Here is a 20144-nt window from a genome sequence, read left to right as displayed (position 1 = left end):
TTGTTAACTCCAGGATTTTAGTCACTGTAAGATGGATACCTGGATATCAAAAAAAAAAAAAAAGGTGACAAAAAGGTATTGGACAATAAAAACAAACTTAACACACATACAGTAATATATAGTTCCCACAACTGGTTAAATTAATTAGAGTGAATTGTCCAAATGATTACTGAACTTTGCTAAAAGTTTTCAAGGGATCACTGAATTTTAAAAATCACCTAAATGGTCACTGAATTTTGCAAAAGATTTGTACGAGATCATTAAATTTTACAAAAGGTTTCCCTGAAGTGACCCCGTGGGAAACCTTTTGTAAAGTTCAGTGACCCTGTAGAAATATTTTGCATAGTTCAGTGACCATTTCAGTGATTTTTAAAGTTCAGTGACCTCTTGAATTTTTTTTGTAAAGTTCAGTGACCATTTGGACAATCCACTCAATTAATTATTATATAATTTATATAGAAAATAAGACCTTTTGAAAATAAGCAAAAGATAAACAAGAATAGACTTGGGCATCGGTGGATCGGTCTGGTATTTCGATACCCAGAATCATCCATTATATTTCGGGTATTTCACAAATAGAACCATTCCGATCCATTATTAGGACCGTAACTTGAACTGAAATCGACGGAGTCGGTTCCGATTCCAATACGGATTTGGTTCTACCTATAACACTTTTTCAAGAAAATCGTGACTTGGCATACAAATTTTGTTTCAATATCTAGCAGAAAGAGAAGAAATGAAATATGTTACCAAATACATATTTCAATACTTTCTTAATTCAATGCAAATATATCACCAAAAATATTCAAAACCTAGCATAATGCTATCCAATTCCAACTTTGGCTCTGCATGTGGCACCTCAAGAAAGGTTTGTGGGATAGACTGTATAAAGTGCGATAACAATTGACTATGAACGAAAGCGATATCATTTATTTATTCAAATGAATAAATCTGATTGATTAGGTGCATACTAATTAGGCTAAGCACTAGCTGGGGCTTGCAAACTTTTACTTATTGCGATGGGTCATTGGTTTAAGTTGAAAATTTTAAAAAAATTAAATTTATAAAAAAATGATAACTTCGATTTTGAAGTTAGGTATCCATGTTTCCGATTCAAGAACAAACAACCGACCTGGACCAAGTGAATTCTCGATTTCAAAATTATTTTTTTGAAATCCTAATGTTCAATTTCATTTGATATGCCCCACTCTTAAACAAGAAACAAAAATGAGAATGATATATTGTTGTTTGAGCCCCATTTTAAGTGAAAGAATGCATTTTTAAATAGTGATTGTTGGAAAATGTGTGATTAAAAATTAAAGAAAATTTATGGGTTTGGGTGTAACATTATTTTATTGAAAAATGTGTAGTTAAAAATGAATTTTGAAAAAATGAATTTTTGGAAAAATGGGGCTATAACAAAGACAGTCTATTCCTCCAAAATTAAGAAATTGGAACTTACGAGCTTGACCATTTCTTAAAGAAAAAAAGTGATATATTGATCACCTTCGAGCAAAGCTTCGTACTGGGCTTCAGCGAAGGGTCAATGATTGGAGAGGAAATTAAGATTTAAAATTGTCAAATGAGATTTGGCACAAATTGCATTAAAAGAGAAATTGGAGATGGGAAGCCGAGCCAATTGGAATGTAAAGTTGGAACAATACACATATCAGGTATATATTATACTCCATTTCAATTTTAAAAAATCAGTTTTAAACATTCAAAAGTCAAGTGATAAATATGCATAATATAACACTATATTATATATAGTATATATAAATTATATTCTAATAAATATCTATCTTAAAATCATGCATTTAGTTACGACATGTTTCCATTTCAAACAAGACTATCCAATTTAACAAATTGTGATGGTCGAACAAAAGAGAAAAGTTATAGAGAACCTTTTAGAGCAAATAATCTCAATTTCCACCGTCGAAATCTAGCTCATCGAAAATTGCTGGATTATTGAGGACACAAATTGAAAATTATCAACATTGTAGAGCAAAATTTCTTAAGACGACAATCACAACTTGAGGTGATGATAAAAGTAGCGAATTGACCTAGATGATCATTTCAAAGTAGGTTTGAACTGTTTCGAAGTCACAATTGACTATTTTTGAATTAATGAAACAATGCCGAAGCTCCAATTGTGAGTTGTTGTGATGAAAATTGAAAAGATCCATTGGCCTGTAAATTGTGACATTGAAACAATCAGTTAGCTTGTAAAATATGAGTTGCTATGATGGAAATTGAAAAAATTCATTATTACCTGTAATATTGATCCAACGGCCTGTGACTAGCTATTTGTGATATGTGACTTGCGAATATGGATCTATAACCTATGCACTATGACATGTCACATTTGAACTGTTACATGTGACCTATAAATTGTAACCTGTGATATTGATTCAATGGCAAGTGAGTTTTTTTTGGATCTATGACCTATGACATATGCACCATAACATGTGACATGTGAACTGTTACATGCGACTTGTAAACTGTTAGCTATGATATTGATCTAATGGCCCGTGATTAGTTCTCTTGGATTCGTGACTTGTGGACATTGATCTATTACCTATGTGATATGGTTTGTAACCTATGAACTGTTGCCAGTGACCTGTAACATATAAATTGTGACACATGTGAACTTGAATCTGTGACTTGCTATTAGGGCCTAAAGACATGTAACATCTAATTTGTGACTTGTTGGCTTCGATGTGTGACCTATGGCCTGTAACCTGTGACTAGTGAACATAAATCTATGATCAGTGATGCAATTCTATTTGATTGTAACATTTTAACTTTGATATGTAACCTATGCATAATGATCCATGCCCTGTGAAATGGTACCTGTGACGTGTGGTGTATAACAAGTGTACATTGAACTTTAATAATTGAATTATGACTTGTAACGAGGGACCTGTGACCCATGCAAATGAACATGTGACCAGTAGCATTTAGCAATACACTTTATGAACTTTTGAGCTTGAATTCAACCACCAAGACTCAGTAATCATTTAAAGGAAAAATAGAAAGTTTTAAAATATTCTGTATATAAAGCCCGAAGTTAATCAACAATGGAGCCAAACTTTTAGTCCGGCAAATGTTTCACATCTCAATTTTTTAGAGATCCCAAAAGAGATTATTAAAAAATGCTCTTTGTCAAGAGAATACATGAACAACAAACCAAAAAAGTTCAAAAAATTTAGAATTTTGCTACTCAAACTGTCAAACAGGGACCTATCGAACCACCTCTGCCTCTGATCTGAAATTTGAATTTTCTGATCAAGGGCTCTCAGCCCTATCACAGGGGCATGTCACAGGTCCTTGTTTGTGTAGCAGGGTTGAAAAATTTAATTGAAACCTAATCTGTGTCTATCTGAGACAAGTTGAACAATTGAAACCATTGTCCAAAAGAACAACGAAACAATTGAATTTAGCATTCAAAAATCCTAAATCGTTTCTAAACCCATCGAAATTAATCCCAGTAAAACTAAAAAATTTAAGTCAATGAGAGTGCATTTAAAAAACACTAAAAGAAAATTGAAAAAAGAACTCCATTTTATCAAATAAACAGTTATCCATGCTGGGTCGATCGGTTCCTTCGAATTGTGTATGGCGACCCACAAATGATTCTGCCGAATTGTGGCATTTAGAGAGAGAAAAGATCGATAGATAGAAGATAGAAGGTAGATAGAGAGAATGTGAGTTTAACATTAAGGGTGCGTTTGATTACAAGTAGGAAAATTACATGGAAAGAAAATGAATTCCAGGGAATTGAATTACCTAGAAATTGTTTTCATGGAAATTGTAAATTATTGTGTTTGATTGTATAAATTTTTCACGTGGAAAATGTTGAAGTAAAAGTATTTTTTGATGTTCGTTTGACTTTGTTTTACGTGGAAATTGTCAATTTCAGGGAAATCCTCTTTTACAATTATTCCTAAAATTTGTTCCCATTGCCAACAATTAAAAAAAAAAATAAAAAAAGCAAAAAATAAAAAATAAAAATAAGGTGGAAAACCAAAAACCACCTATCCCCTAGGAAAAAAAGTTGGAAAATCACGCTTTAAGGTGTTGTACCTAGAAATTCATGGAAAATCAATTTCCTGGAAAATTTTGTCAATCAAACAGGCCAAAAGTGGAAGTTGGAATTCGAATTCCAAGTTCCATGGAAAATTTCGTGTAATCAAACGGGACCTAATATTATTAACATAGTTGTCAGACCCGACCCGAATGTCAACCCGGACAATGCAGCGGGTTAGTGGGTCAGTGGTTCAACCGGTGACCCGATGGTTCAATCGGTGGGTCAATGCTTGTCAAATATATTATTACTTAGTTTTGTTGAACAATAAAATTTTACCATTTTCTACTGGTAACTTTATTACCCTCGTATTATTTTGTTATCTAAAGGTCAATATGTATCCAAAATTTCACAAATTCTAAACACATATGTAGTCAAGCGTGCATTTGAAACGACAAAAACAACTAAAAAAAAACTACTTTATCTAACAAAGTTCAACAAGATAGCTTCATATGCTATATGAATATGCCTGCAAAAATAAAACCACCAGTTAAAAGTCAAAACATGAAAGTAATTTTAATGACATCTAATCAACCTAAACCCAGTACATCTAATTAATGTTCTTAAGAATTAATGAAGGCTCAAACTAAACCCAGAGCATTTGGAAATAGAAACTGGAAACGTAATGAAATAGAAACCGGAAAAGAAGAAAAATCGAATCTGGAAACATAAACGATGCCTCACTGACCATTTTGGGATTAACTCCACACACCCATTTCATTCTACTAAAATAATTAAACACAATATATTTGGCTGCTGGGACCTTTGCCTTGACGTCGATCTGATTCTTTTTCCAATATTCACGGCTATTTGCGTATTTGTCATCACCCTAATCAAACAAATAAACACAGCAATAATTTCCATATTACAATCGATTTGAACAACAATAGCAATTAACAGAAGAAGAAAATATATACATATGAATTTGAAAAATTAGCCTAAGTATAAAATCAATTTGGTCGAGATTTTTTTCAGCAAAATACATTTAACTTGTTCTTCCATCTCTTCAAACTTGAAATTGGAGATTTAGATTTTTTGGAAGTGGTTGAGTTGCAAGAGATTGGAGACGGCTGCTGGGCTTTTTGATGTTGGAAGTATCCCTAACGCTTTAGAATTTGTGAGGACTGAGGAGAAGGGGTGGAGAAAGTGAAAGAAAGACGGAGAAATCAGAAATATATGGGTTAACAAAGAACCGGCCGGGTCAAGGAAAAAAGGAACCCGGGTTTCACGAAAAACCGGCAATTTTCACGGTTGGATGGCGGACTGTTCTTACATCCACAAAATCAGTGAACCCGGACCGGACGTTGGTCCGGTTCAACGGTTTCCAGGTCGAACCGTCCGATCCGGTCCGAGTTTTATAACTATGATTATTAATATTAAAAAGTGAACTATGACCCGATTTTTGAATTTTTGAATGCAATCGTCAATACACTGCCTTCCTATAATTTCCACATTTGAAATGAAATTTCAACTAGATTAGTATGGATTTTAAGAATTTGGAATATATAGAGTGGCAGGTTTTTAGGACTATAGACTTGGACTGATGAGTTTGACACCTGGACAAGAGGGGTCTTTAAATTTGGAAATAAATTAAACTTTAGAAAAAAAAAAAATCCAAATTGGATTTGGGCTAGGCCCCTTTAAATCAGCCTTTGCTACCATGACTTCCTTGCTCTTTAAAAGATCTACCTGCATTGAAATTATATTGTGATAGAAATAAGAAATAATTAAGTGAATAGTAATGATAGATCATACATTTTAATCAAAATTAAAATTTAATTTTGATCTTTAAATTATAAAAATTATAATAAAAGGTAAACAAAAGCATTAAAGAGAGGAGAAACGAGGAGAAGACGCATGTTTGTGAGTACGAATAAAACTTCTTGTATATTTCATAAATTACAATTTAGATGATATTGTGTGCAAATTCAAAAATGTTTTGGCAAGAAAGTTTGTTGAATTAAAAAATTATCGAATTATATATCGACACGTGACACAATATCAACAATGATATTAAACAAAAATTTCAATTTTTACTTCTGAATGATGGCTGCCGCTCAAAAAAATATAGAAATTTTCAATCTTTTGGATGGGTTTTTGATAAATGGACAAGAACAGGAGGCGGAAGAAAAATAGAGTTGAGTTTGGTTCTATCATCGAATGGAAGATTTGGAATAGACCTCAAAAAGGCTGAAGCGCTCTTCTCTCTTTTCAACAGTTGATGCTGGCGTGTCCGGGGTTAATGGAGCAAGTCGGGTGGCCTTTGAGACGTATCGACCGCTGACGAGGTCAAATTCCCTTCTGTTGGATCCACTAGAATTGGAAGCTGTTTAGGAGTGATTTTGAGAATTGATTTTTTGACCGTTAGGAGAAAAGTGGGGTCCACCTGTGAGAGAAGAAGTCAAATATGACGGCTGGAATAGTGAAATAATGGTTAAAAAATCAATTTTTTGGGTGAAAAAATCGGGCCCAAACAGCCCCTTGGTTTCAAATAATAGAATTACTTTTATATCATATTAATGGTTTCCTAATTAAAATAGTCAACCAATCCTAATCATCTAATTCAATTTATATCGAAATAAGAGACGTGGAAGTTAATTTGAAATTGGTTCCATTGTATACTAGCGTTAGAGTTGAGGTAATGAAAAGCAATAAAGTTTTAATCAAATGAGGATCAAAATTAGAATTACAATTCTCTCTCTCTCGTAATCCAAATCAAAAAGTTATTTATATACATCGCCATCAACAACTTTAAAATCAATAACCAACTTAATTAAATAGTAATAATTAATAATTTCCTTAAACTTGAATATTTTGGATTTAACTTATCAAAATTAAAATTTTCTCGAATGAAAGATTTCTAATTAATTACAAGCTACACAAAAAGTCTAATATTGACATATTAAAACTCGTTTTTATCAAAATCTAATTATTTGATTAAAAACAATATATGAAATTAAAATATATCTCACATTAATCCCTCAACTTTTCAAAATTAAGAAAAGGTGCCGTAAGAATAATATGCTAAATAAGAATAGTAGTTTGTTCTTACTTCCTGGTGAGCGAAAGAAAGAGCTATTTCTTCCTCTCTTTTTTCCTCCAACGCGTAAGTTGGGAGTTGGTGCATGTGAATGAATTTGTCCTTCTAAGCACCTTAAAGTCTTTACTTGTATTTTACTGTGAACATGTGTTTCGAGCATAGTTATTAAACCCGATCCGACCATTGACCCAGTCAAGGCACCGTGTCTCGGGTTGCTGGTCGAACCGGTGGGTCAATGCTTAATAACTATAAAATATTTTTAAAGTATAAAGATTTTATTTTAGATGAAACAAAAGAAAAACAAATTATCTATTATTAATTATTTATATATTATTTTGTTAAATATTCAATTCATGTTAATCAGAATAGTTACTATAATTTTTTAAAAATATTTTTAACAAAATATAAATGATATATATATATATATATATATAATCATTGCAAATACATAACAGTAAACCATAGTTATTAAATCCGACCCGACCATTGACCCGGGCAAGGCACCGAGTATCGGATTGCTTGTAGAACCGGTGGGTCAATGCTTAATAATTATAAAATATCTTTTAAAGTATAAAGTTTTTCTTTTAGTTAAAACAAAGAGATTTTTTTTATCTATTATTGATTATTTATATATTATTTTGTTAAATATTCAATTTATGTTAATCAAAATAGTTACTATAATTTTTAAAAAATATTTTTAACAAACTATAAATGATTTACATATATATTATTATTGCAAATATATATCAATAAACACATGATCTCTAGTGGTTAGTTGGTACCCATTTAACCTAGAGGTCTAAAGTTCAAGTCCTTTTGAGATCAAAAGATTTATGGATAAGCTTTTAAATCTTGGTCAAATCAGTCTAGTGGTCGAGTTAATTAAAAATTGCCGGTTAACTCTGTCAACTCAGGTTTTACCGAGTCAATTGCATATTTATAAAAATATTCTACCCGGCCCGATCAGGGGCCCGAGTTACGGGTTTTTCGGCCCGATCGACCTATCCGGGCCGGGTTTGATAACTATGCAGTAAACACTTGATCTCTAATGGTTAGGTGGTACTCATTTAACCTAGAGGTCTAAGGTTCAAGTCCTTTTGAGAACAAAAAATTTATGGACAAGCTTTTAAATCTTGGTCAAATCAGTCAATCGGCCGAGTTAATATAAAAATCGCCGGTTAACTCGGTCAACTCAATTTTTACCGAGTCAGTTGCATATTTATAAAAATATTCTACCTAGTCCGGCTAGGGGCCTGAGTTACGGGTTTTCCGGCTCGACCAACTGGTCCGAGACGGGTTTGATAACTATGGTTTCGAGGTTAGCCACAAATGATAAATCCTTAGAGAAAGAACTGATTTGTCACTGCCCTCACACTATTAAAGAGAGTAATTGGAGGGAAAAGGCAATAGAACAAGAATCCATGATTAGACCTGGTACGTCCATGAACTCAAAAATGTTAATATTTAGTTACTAACTTATAATATTTGCACTGTTACTCACTTGAAACGATCCCTTCTAGAGAACTTGACATTGGAACTTGGTTCGACTAATGATATGGTTATGTGACGTAAACGTTGTTTTGAATGTTAAAGAAATATATTAATGGCTTATTAAAACACAACATATGGTCAAGTAGAATATAAATGACCAAACAATACGGAATAGTTATTGTTCAAACAAAATTATCTTTGTTTATAAAAACGCAAGCATATCTGAGTTAAATCACCATTGCCGTGGACTCGGGAAATTGATTTCAGTGACTGACAAGGTAAACATCTTAAAGTTTCGAATCAATCTACATGTACAGGGAAATTTTTTTTCGAAGTGTTACAAATTACACACAATAGTGGGATAGGTGGTTTATTTTATGCAATAAAATATTCACATGAGGCCCACCCCCATGTGAGGACCACGTAGAACTTCTGTGAATTTATATCTTGTACACAGGAAATAATACTAAAGTTTAGAATCACTTGTCACTCATGAGATTGATTGAGAATAATGGCTGTATGGTACTAATATTCCTTCTCTTCACTATGTTATTGGTAGTAATGAAATTTAGTGCACAAGAATTTGACCTACCCGATTTGTTCGATTTCCAGGAAATTTCTTGAGATATACTAGAGTAGTGAGTGAAAATAATAGACTAGACTCTATTGGAGAACTTTTTGATGGTTTCTTTCTTGTTTAACATTTCCTAATTCAAAAGAAATCCTCTTTTTAAAGATGAAAACTGCTCTCTTTTGTTTATTTTCAACTTCCTGTATAAAGCATGTGTTATGACTGGATATTTTGAGAGTGAGTAAGAATCTCGTTCTGGAGTTGGATTTAGAGGTTTTGCGTCTATATGAACTATGAAGACAAAAGAATGAGAAGAAGAACAATCATAGTTTGTGTTTTCTCATACAAGGGTCAAGTAGAGGGACTTGTTTTTGCTGGAAGGTTATTCTTTACAAGACCTTCCTAGGTAAATGGGGACAATAGCTGTAAGAATTTGCAACATTCTTTAACATGAATTTCGAGTCAAGAAACTTACTTGAAATAATGAATACTAAAATCTTTTGAATAGTCGAATCACCTTACATTCCAAAACTCCAAAATCTGCATTTTCTTGTTGTCCAATAGTCTCAATTCTGATCACAATGCAAAGAAATTATTACCTACAATCTAAGTGCCTAATTTTGTGAGTTTTCATGCCATACATGTGGTTCTAGGCATTTTTCTATTTTTGAGTGATTTTCCATACGAATTTCACTTATTTTCTACCATCTTTTTTCTCTCTATTACTATACAAAAATTGGAGGTTTTTTGGGAGCTATGGGAGGTTATGGAGAGAGGTAGCTACTCCCTTCAACCCTTTTAATAACTTGTGGGTTGGGTCATCACACATGGGTGACCTATGACCTGTATTTTCTAACATCACCTACTCGCACATGATGGGCTTAATCCGAGTGATCATAAATGTCATACCTTAGATCCTTGTTAAGAACTATCTCACAAAAAAATTCATACAACAAATAGATCGTGCGACCAATGAGTATATTAAAGCTTACGGTACTATAAACCTATTAGGAATATATAATAGCTCTATTAGAGGAACATCATATCTCGCTATACCCCAAACTCAGTTTTCAAATTAATTCAATCATTTCGGATCCTTCGAGTATTTATGGAACATACTTGAACCCAACATTACATCATCATATTCACAATTGTGTTCAATACCTTAAATGGTTAAATACAATTGTCCGGTCGATAAATACAAATATAAATATTGGTCAAAATAGTTTTCCTTTCCTACTTGAATCCTTCAACTTTAAATCAACTACTTCTCTAGCGAAATCCATATCGATTACTTGTTGTAATCTTATCTTGATACCTTATCAAGGCAATCGGATTATGTACACAACATGATAACTTTGTTTCATCTCAGCACATCCCAAAGTGTCTAAGGCGATTGTTCGTGTGATTGAATCAATCTCAACCTATTCAACATATTTTATATGTGCATGCAAATCATTATCTCGTAATCCTAAGGATAGATTACACATGTACTCAAAATTGTTCATTATGGGCATATGAAGCTCAATCAAGAGTTTTTTTGATAACTTATTATCATAGTTTACACAATTCTAGAGATTTGACTTCATCAACAAGTATATCTCTAGGCATATTCAGGGTATGATGAATACATATCATCACTTACATAGATATATCGTAAATACACTTTCTTTACAAATGTCTCTCAAAGAAATATTATCGATTGTTTGGTTCCATCATAATACTTGAGATCCTAACATATGAGATAGGTACGCAACTATCATAGATCTCATATTCTCAACCAATATCATTAGATGCTCAATACATCCATATCAAATAATTTCTTCAGTTGCCAAGATATACATTACAATATAAGCTTCTTGCTAGTCTATGTAGCAACAGTGTACAAGTCTAGTTGCTAATTGTCCTCGATTAACTCTCATTTTTAGTCAACAATTGCATATCTATTTCAATCACAAGTTATTCCTTTAACAACAACTAGAATAACTGACAGCAGCACTATACGGGTATCACAATATCCTTTTAAAGGATAATATTGATGCCTACTGACTAGATTCATGACATGACAAATGTTAGGACAAGTATACATTATAGCATACTTCTAACTTCTAATCGTATCAGATATTGTTCTCTGAATATTTCTTTGTGCACTTATAGAGTCTTCAGACTTATATGAAGATTTATACGGTTGCATTCCGATATAAGAGTATCAACGATGCAGCAAATTTCACAATTAAAAATATTCTAGAGTTTCTATAGTATACAATTCTTATGATAGAGTAAGAAGACTGGAATAATATTTTAACATAAAATGTACAATTCGTTAAACGTATGTCCTTTGTCTCAAAGATTGAGGACAACTATTTCAAAAATGGTCTCAATACACTCATTCTCATGCTTAACCATAATATCATTAACATCAAAATTAAAATTACAACATAACATGAGACCTTTACCTGTATATAGTAATTTTCATCCACATCATGAAATTTTATATGAGACTTAAACCTTGTTAATCTCCAAGTACCATTGTCAAGATGATTGCATAGGCTACAAGCGTAATTATAATGTTACCACAATAATAACAAAAGCCTTCAACATGAAACCTACAAATCGATTCATGTAGATCTCTTCAATCAATGCTCAATTGAGAATCAAAATATAGTCTCTCACTCTATTTGGTATAATCTAAACTTAAATACATTATTGTGGCAAGGATTCGGGTGTAAAGTTGAATATCAATGCTAAGAAAAAAAGGTTTATCTAACTCAACACATTCATATTGAGTATAAACATTTTTTTTAAAAGACGAGCTTTATCTATCAGAAACTCATTAGTCTTCCACTTAGTTTTCAAGAACATGAGTGTTCTCGATAAATATAATGTCCAAATAGAACTTTCATCATATTCCAGATTAGGTTGAAATACTATACTCCATGTATACCTCCATTACTTTCCTCAAATTTTCCCATTGGTTTTCTAGACCAAGAGTCGTTGAAATTAAATAGCTCTTAGCTCCCACTCAAAAACCAAGAATCATTGAAATTATATGGTTTTTTGATAGCTTCCACTCGAAAACAGATAACTTTCACTCTAAGACATATTACTCCCACTTGAATCAAAAGATTAAAACAACTCATATTTAATGAAAATTGATTCACCAATATACATAATATTAATTTCAACATTATCCTCCAAACTTTTCTGCCTTACTAAGGAAAAAAATATCAAATATCACATCTTATGGCACAATGTCCATCCACAATCTCAATTAAGTATTTTTTTTATTATCATATGTATCTCAAAGATACATCTCATTCTTAATAGACTAATGTTCCCAAACTCATAATTAAGAACTTATATAGTTGATTATGAGTCTAGATGACGATATTTAGTTGTCTTCATATCCAAAACTTATACAATTCTGAAGATATTAATCTAAAGAGAACTCTATTAACTGATACATCCTAGTTAACCAACACTATTTCCAAAAGCAAATACATAAATTGGACCGCATTATGTCTAGCCTCATCACATTCAGTAATATTCCATTCATTTTATCCAATAGATCATATAATTATAGGTGATTAAGGAATAATCAATCCAATAAAAATTTCTCTTTCATTACCTTGATCACTAAACTCTCATGATATAGATTCATGCTTTCAAATAGTTCTCGAATTCTTCACTTCTATAATCTGATTTTCTACTCCAATCCAGAAAAGTTTAAATCAATGCAATATCTTCAGTTTAAGAAAATCAGAGGCTCAACTGAAATGCGTGAATCCATCTATAGATATAATGAAAAATAAAGCTCAATCTCTATCTCTTTTAATCATGGTCCACAAAGAAATTCTGATAGATTTACTCTATCGAAGTTTAGTTCTTACAGCTTTGAATGGTTTTCTCAATTTAAAATTTCAAACCATTGCACAAATATCCAAAATAAGAATAAATATAATGACTGTTAGTACGAACGAAACTACTATGTATAAATTCAAGTGAGAGATCACTCTTAAAAGAATAATAATGGAGATCAGCTTTAGTGGAGTCTTTGATACTATCTTAATTTCAAATAGGAGGCCAGTTTCTCTATTTTGCAACACTAAATTCCAGTATCAATCATATAAACCTCCATTCCATCTTTATTATTTGTATATGTCTATTTTGTATCAAATCAAGGACTCGACAATAGAATAAGATACTTCTTGATCTCAAATAAAGTAGGTTTCTAACCCTTGAATCCACTATCAACACAAGACAAGATCTAATATCTGTAGTGTTGACATGTAAACAACACTAAAGGAAATATATTCAAGTGCAATATTCTTTAGTTTAACCAGTTTCAAGCTAAGAGATTTAAACCGTATAGTTGAAGCACTTGAATTTTTATAACATTGATCCTCTACCTAAATCACTTTTATTGACTTACTATTTGACATATTCTTCTTGGTCCCATTCCAGTCTTCCCACCTATCCCGCATTTGTTCTAGGTCATTTAATGTTTAAGATCTAAAGTCTTATGTGAGCTAGAACATTGCTACACAAATATGCCCTCGAAACTTAGCAACACCAGGTCGTACGTCTTTTAACTCACACAACGGATTGTGTCAATAGAGAAACTTGACACTTCAATTTTGACCTTCAAAATTTTCATCTATTAAAAAGAGATTAGTTTGAACTTACTATTCGTTTAAAAAAAATGACCAACAAAATGTCAACATTATGTTAACCATCTCAACTAAGTTACATTAAAAAAAATGATTATCTATAATAGTACTTAACAATTCAAATGCTCAAACACTAAAATCTATCTTTTCCTGTACTTGACAAAGCTTTTATATTTATTCTCTAGAGTAGTATGACCCACATCAGGTCTACTATTGCGTAGTTGATGCTCTCTAAAGTATCATGTTCTTCTAGTACACTCAAAATTTTATCATGCCAAATGTTACCGCATTTAGCTTATCACTTTTATTTAGGTTAACTACTATAGATTTTAATGCCATGATCTACCAGATTTTTTGAGACATTTTATTCTCAATCATCGTCCATTTATGCACATATTTAAATTTGCATTAACACAAATTAACATTTACGATAGTTCAATGTTAGGCACAGATTTGAAAGTTCACTATATTCCCGACTATTATCGACAATCCTATTGTTTCACCATCATAAACTTAATTTCATAATGCAAAATTTCATAAGCCTTAAGTGAGAATTACATTAATTGTTTCAACTTGAGAACTTCCATCCAGTTGGTGAATCAAATAGTTAGGTGACATTTTCTCTAAATCTTCCATTTACCGAACTATCACTCAACTGACAATCAATAGATCTAAGTAAGAATATCGTTAATTCTACTGACCTTAACATTTATAACAATACGCGAATTAATGGATATCATGTAATTCAATTATGTAATCTCATAATGTCTAATAAAGGCATAAATATTCACATTTATCCAATAATGTAATTCCATAGTATACAATTGTGACATATGTCATGATTGCCAACCATGCTTTAATATCTGTTGCAACATAATCCCAAGAAATAAGAAGTGATATCAGATTTCTCAATTTTTGCTTATCACCAAAAATGTACCAAAAACATTCACGTATTTCACTAGGTTATGTTCCAGATCCATATATTAATTTAAGTAAGCACATAACTTTTCAACAAGTTCCATAGCCCTTATTTCTCTTACATTCCCTCTACAGATACTATAAAGTGTGCATAGATACAATAATATCTGATCAAGTATAAAAATTGAAAACAAGTCATAATGGATCGCACAACCTAATTAAGACCCACACAACTCAAGAACGTATATAAAATGTGGATTTTAAATAATTTTGGAGTATTCTTCATTTCAGAAAAATAACTCTCATTAGGCAAATACCACTAAATAAATATTTTTGGTTTTAAAAAAATTGAATTTAATCAAGTTAAAGAATATTTTTAATGATTATTACAAATTTATTTTAAGCACTAAGTACAATAATAATAATAATAATAAAAAAAAATTTAACCATCTAAAAATTAATTTGTTTATACTAAAAAATCAAGAATAATATGAGGACCATTTTGCAATTTTCAAAAATGAAGTCGAGTCTCGCATGTTTCCTCACATGCAGGACCAATCTGCAATAATTTTTTTAAAGTAATCAAAAATTGGGACTAGGTCAACACTGCCATGTCGTACCCGAAAATTTCTTTTGATTGGTCATCTTAACTAATTTTGATGTTTTGAGTTTATTTGTGTGGTCAGATTTTAAAAAAATCAATTTTTTTTTATGGTCACATTTGGGATATCAACAGATTTGTCCGAGAGTGAAAATGGCAAAAAAATCATGCATAATTTTAAGATTTTTTTATCGAATTTCGAGATGTCATAACCTTCTCATTTCAAGGCCAAATTAGCAATCTTTATACCATTAAAAAGGTCTCAAGAAGATCTATTCGTCCATATTAAATAAGAATCATAAAATATAGTGTAGAAAAAAAGTTATCATGTGATGAAATTTCGAATTTTACCAATTTTGGTACAAAAATCAGATTCTCATTCAAATTTCGGAAGGGTATAACTTCTTCATTCCAAACCCAAAATCAATGATCTTTATATCATTGGAAAGGTCTCGAGAAGATCTATCCAACTATATCAAATAAATGGGATAAAACTTAATAAATAAAAAGTTTCACATGATGAAGTTTAGTCTTTCATCAAATTTCATGCAAAAAATTTAAATTATCATCTAAATTTCAAAACCTCATAACTTTTTTGTTTCAAGTCCAAAATTTAAATTCTTTAAATGGTTTAAAAGCTTATGAGAATAACTTTCTAACCATACTAATTTACTGTATGAAGATGAATGAATAGATGGAAATAAATATTTAAAGTTACTACAATTTTATCTAGGGTTTTGTTTTTCTTCAAAATTATAAAAACCAAAAATTTCGAAATTTGCAGATATGATTTACATCATATAAGGAAAAATGAATACATGCAACATAAATTCATGAAATTTTTACAATGCTTCGAGTTTCCACAAAAATGGCATACATGCAGTTTTTAACATAATAATTCCATTTAGCAGTAACAAGAAGATTATTTTGTCAAAAAAATAAAAAAAATAAAATTGAAATTGGGTAATTTTTAATGTTGACCTTGAAAAATAGGCCCTCAGAAAAATATGTTTTTCTTTTTTTATAATGCATCTCTACTAGGAGAAAGGGAAAAATCTTCCTCGAGAAGATTTTATATGCTAATCCATATCTGCAGCTCATTCATCTTTTATCTTCTTAGTATATAGCTGAACTCCAGGTTTTGACTCTTGAAAACTTTCATGTTTTTTTTATTGGGAGTTTTATAGTTAATCCACTTCAAGGTGGCCAATTTACTGGATTTGAGTCTCTCTTCTATTATATAATTCTTAAGCATAAAGTGCTACAAAATAAATGCACAATGTTCAATCGACATAGCTTTTGCAAGATGATAAAGGGCTATCGTGTTAATCGATATAAACTTGCGAGCTTTTTAGATTTTACAGTTATCAAGTTTATTTTATTGTGGACTGTTTAGTCTCTGCAATTCTCAAGTTTATTTTAGCATGTCGAGTCTTTCCATGTTTAGAAAATGTGTGTATTTAGGATCTTTCCCACTGGGTTATTATTCTAGATTGTAAGAATATGCTTCGTTGGCTAAAAGTGACGTCGTTCAGGTATGTTAAATGTTGCTGTGAAGTTTCTCCGGTGTAAAAAACATAAGTTGAATGGGTGGATTATACAGTTGTCTTAAATTGTTATTCTATATTGTTCCTTGTCCTATTTCAATTTGTAGCAGTTGAATGTATATCTAATTGAGTTTCTTCTCGGGGTTACTTGCGATAATATTCAGGATTTAGAGCATGCATGTTTGCTGTTCTTAAAAAGTCACTTTTCTAGAAACACTTCTTTTCTTCTAAAGTAAGTTTTATTGGTAAACAGTAACTTCTAAAATCATGTGGCAAAATAAATCAAGCACAACAAGGCATGTTCTTGTTTCGATGAATGGTGATTTTGCTAAAAACTAACTTGTTGCTTTTGTTTATTTGTTCTCTTTTATCACTATTCTTCTACAGGAGTAACACAAAGGGCAGCTAAGTTGAAGCGTACATCTAGTGTCTCGTCTTAACCAAACCACATTCCACAGAGAACAATATTAGGAACTGCTGTTAGTGATGATGCAAAGGAGACAATATTCAAGAATGTCACGTTCGATATGCCTTTTGTCTCTACCAAGGATCTGGCCTCAAATGTACAAGGATTGAAGGATTTTTATACCGATACAAGAAGAGAGACGAGGTGAGAATAGTTGTGTTTGTCATGGTAACTTCTACTTGTTAAAGTAATAAGTTAATTAGATTAAGGGTAGTTTAGTCTTATTATGTTTCCTTAGTTTTGCACTATATAAACTATCATAATCTTACATTATGCAACCAAGTTTGGAGGCCGCTATCAATCGTTTTCTCTCTTTCTCCTCCGTTTTTTTATCTTTGGTCTGTTGTTTTTTAACATGGTATCAGAGCCATTCTGATCTAAAACAAATTAGTGAATTCCGTTTCCGGCGAGCAGCAAGCAGCCTCGTGCTGCTCGCCCGGCCAAAGTGTGATTTTTTTTTTTTTTTTTTTTTTTTTTTTTTTTTTTTTTTTTTTTTTTTTGCAGTTTTTTTTTTTTTTTGGATTCAAGTCATAGATACAGGCAGTTTTCAGTTCTCCGTCGTGAGTTTCGTGGATCAACAGCAGCCTCGGTTCCGGTCAATACCTGTGGTAGTCGTCCATTTGTGTGGTGTCTCCATTTAGTTCTATTGGTGATTTCTTCCCAGAGGCAGGGACCGAAACCAAAGATTGATGCAGTGGTTTATAGGTTGTTTGTGTGGTTGAGTATTGTTGTTGTGGCCATGGAGGTTCGGTGATGGAGTCTTGATATGGAGACGATCAGACGGATGTGGTGCCATAGGCGGGGTGCAGTGAACTGGTTTAAGATGGGGATCGACGGGGAAATTTCAATCGACTGCTTATGGTTAGTTTGATTTGGCGAGATGGTGGCCGACCACGGTGAAACTCGACGTTTGACGGCAGTTTTCGGAGTCGATTTGGGCTGAATCAGTAAAGTTTTACTGTCTTTTTTTTAGTTCGTTGGTCAGAGTTGTGAGATTCATCGACGCCGCTCAATCTGATTTCTTTTGAGGGGCGACTGGCGACAAGGCCTGTGGTGAAGATGGCAGATCCCGGTGGCTGAGCTGTGGTTGGCGGCTTCGGGTTTGTTTTAGAGACGTTGTATTGAAGGGTTTATTGTGTAATTGGGCTTGAATTAAATAAGATTTGTATGATTGGGTTGAAGTATTATAAGGGCCATAGTATAATGTTTTGGGTTTCATGGATTGGTTAGTTGGGCTGGGTACCTTGATTTTCAAGAAAGTGGGTTTTGGTTAATATATGGGTTGTTTATTGGGCCATATGGTGTTCTGGACCGGTTAATTGGGTATTTTGTTATATGGGCTGTAGAAGGTTTCTGGGTACTGAAGTATGAAATTGGGTTCAATTGGATAGTGGGCTTGAATAAGGTGTTGGGTGTTTCAATTTTGGCCATGAAGATTTCCTCATTAATTGGACTTTGCTGAGCACTTAATTTCAGTTGGGCTAATTTTGTGTGGGCTGACTGCTGGATATTATTTAAGCTTTTGGGCCTATTTGATTAAAAGGATAGTATGTGGTGGAAAATTGTGGGTTGTCCATTTAGTTCAAGATATTTTTAAAAGTGGACTTTGTCAAGATTAGATGTTGATTGGTTTGGGTTACTTTTGGCGTATTAGACAGTTTATTGGATCGGTTAATTAATGTTGGACCTAGTTTGGATTGGAAATTTGTTTTGGTGTTGATCCAGTGTATCTGGAATTTAGCATTTGTTGAGTTTGAATTTGAAATTTGTGCCCAGTTCGTGGGATTGAAAATTTCGTTTGATGCCCGGTTCACGAGCTTTGGAAATTTTGTTTGTTTGCTCAGTTTATGGGATTTGGAAATTTTGTTTGTTTGTCCAATCTATTTGGAGTTTGGAATTTGGCATAGTTAATTGTTTGTCCAGTTTATCTGGAGTTTGGGATTTTGGAATTTGGTATAGTCAGTTGTTTGTCCAGTCTATCTAGAGTTTGGAATTTGGTATAGTCAGTTCTTGGAATTGATATGTCAAGTTCATTTGGAATTTGGAATTTGAAATTTGCATCCGTTTGGTTTAGCTAATATTGTGTAGTTTCGTTAGTTATCTGTAGTTTGGCATCATTTCCCTACCTTTCGTTGCTCTCCGTTGTTGCAACTTCTAGACTTTGCCACGAAGTCAAATTCGATTTATCATTTACGTTTTTTGTTGATCAAACTCTCGTTGCTCCTTGTTGTAGCATCGTGAGTTTGAGGGGGGATATTAAAGTAATAAGTTAATTAGATTAAGGGTAGTTTAGTCATATTATGTTTCCTTAGTTTTGCACTATATAAACTATTGTAATCTTACATTATGCAACCAAGTTTGGAGGCCGCTATCAATCGTTTTCTCTCTTTCTCGTCCGTTCTTTTATCTTTGGTTTGTTGTTTTTTAACACTACTCGCTAATTGAATTTGTCGAGCATTTTGGTGGTGGCAATGTGGAACACCCACTAAGGCATATAGCTGTTAGTCCTTTTCATTTCGTTTGTAATAATAATGTTAAATGTTTATGCTGAATGTTTATGCTGTGTCCTAAATCCCTAATGCAAGGTTAGAAGTGTAATTTTTATTGCATGGTTTTTGCCTTCTGACTTTGGATAAACAGGAATGTTATGAATTGATGGCAAGATAATGATAATAATGAAATAAGCAAGAACAAAATAAGAACATCAAGATTTATTTGGAAACCCAAGATGGAAAAAATCACAGGCAGATGAG

Source organism: Olea europaea, unplaced genomic scaffold (assembly GCF_002742605.1).
Source record: "Olea europaea var. sylvestris unplaced genomic scaffold, O_europaea_v1 scaffold126, whole genome shotgun sequence".
Lineage (NCBI taxonomy): Eukaryota > Viridiplantae > Streptophyta > Magnoliopsida > Lamiales > Oleaceae > Olea > Olea europaea.
The sequence above is the reverse complement of the archived record's forward strand: the minus strand, read 5'-3'. Positions refer to the sequence as shown.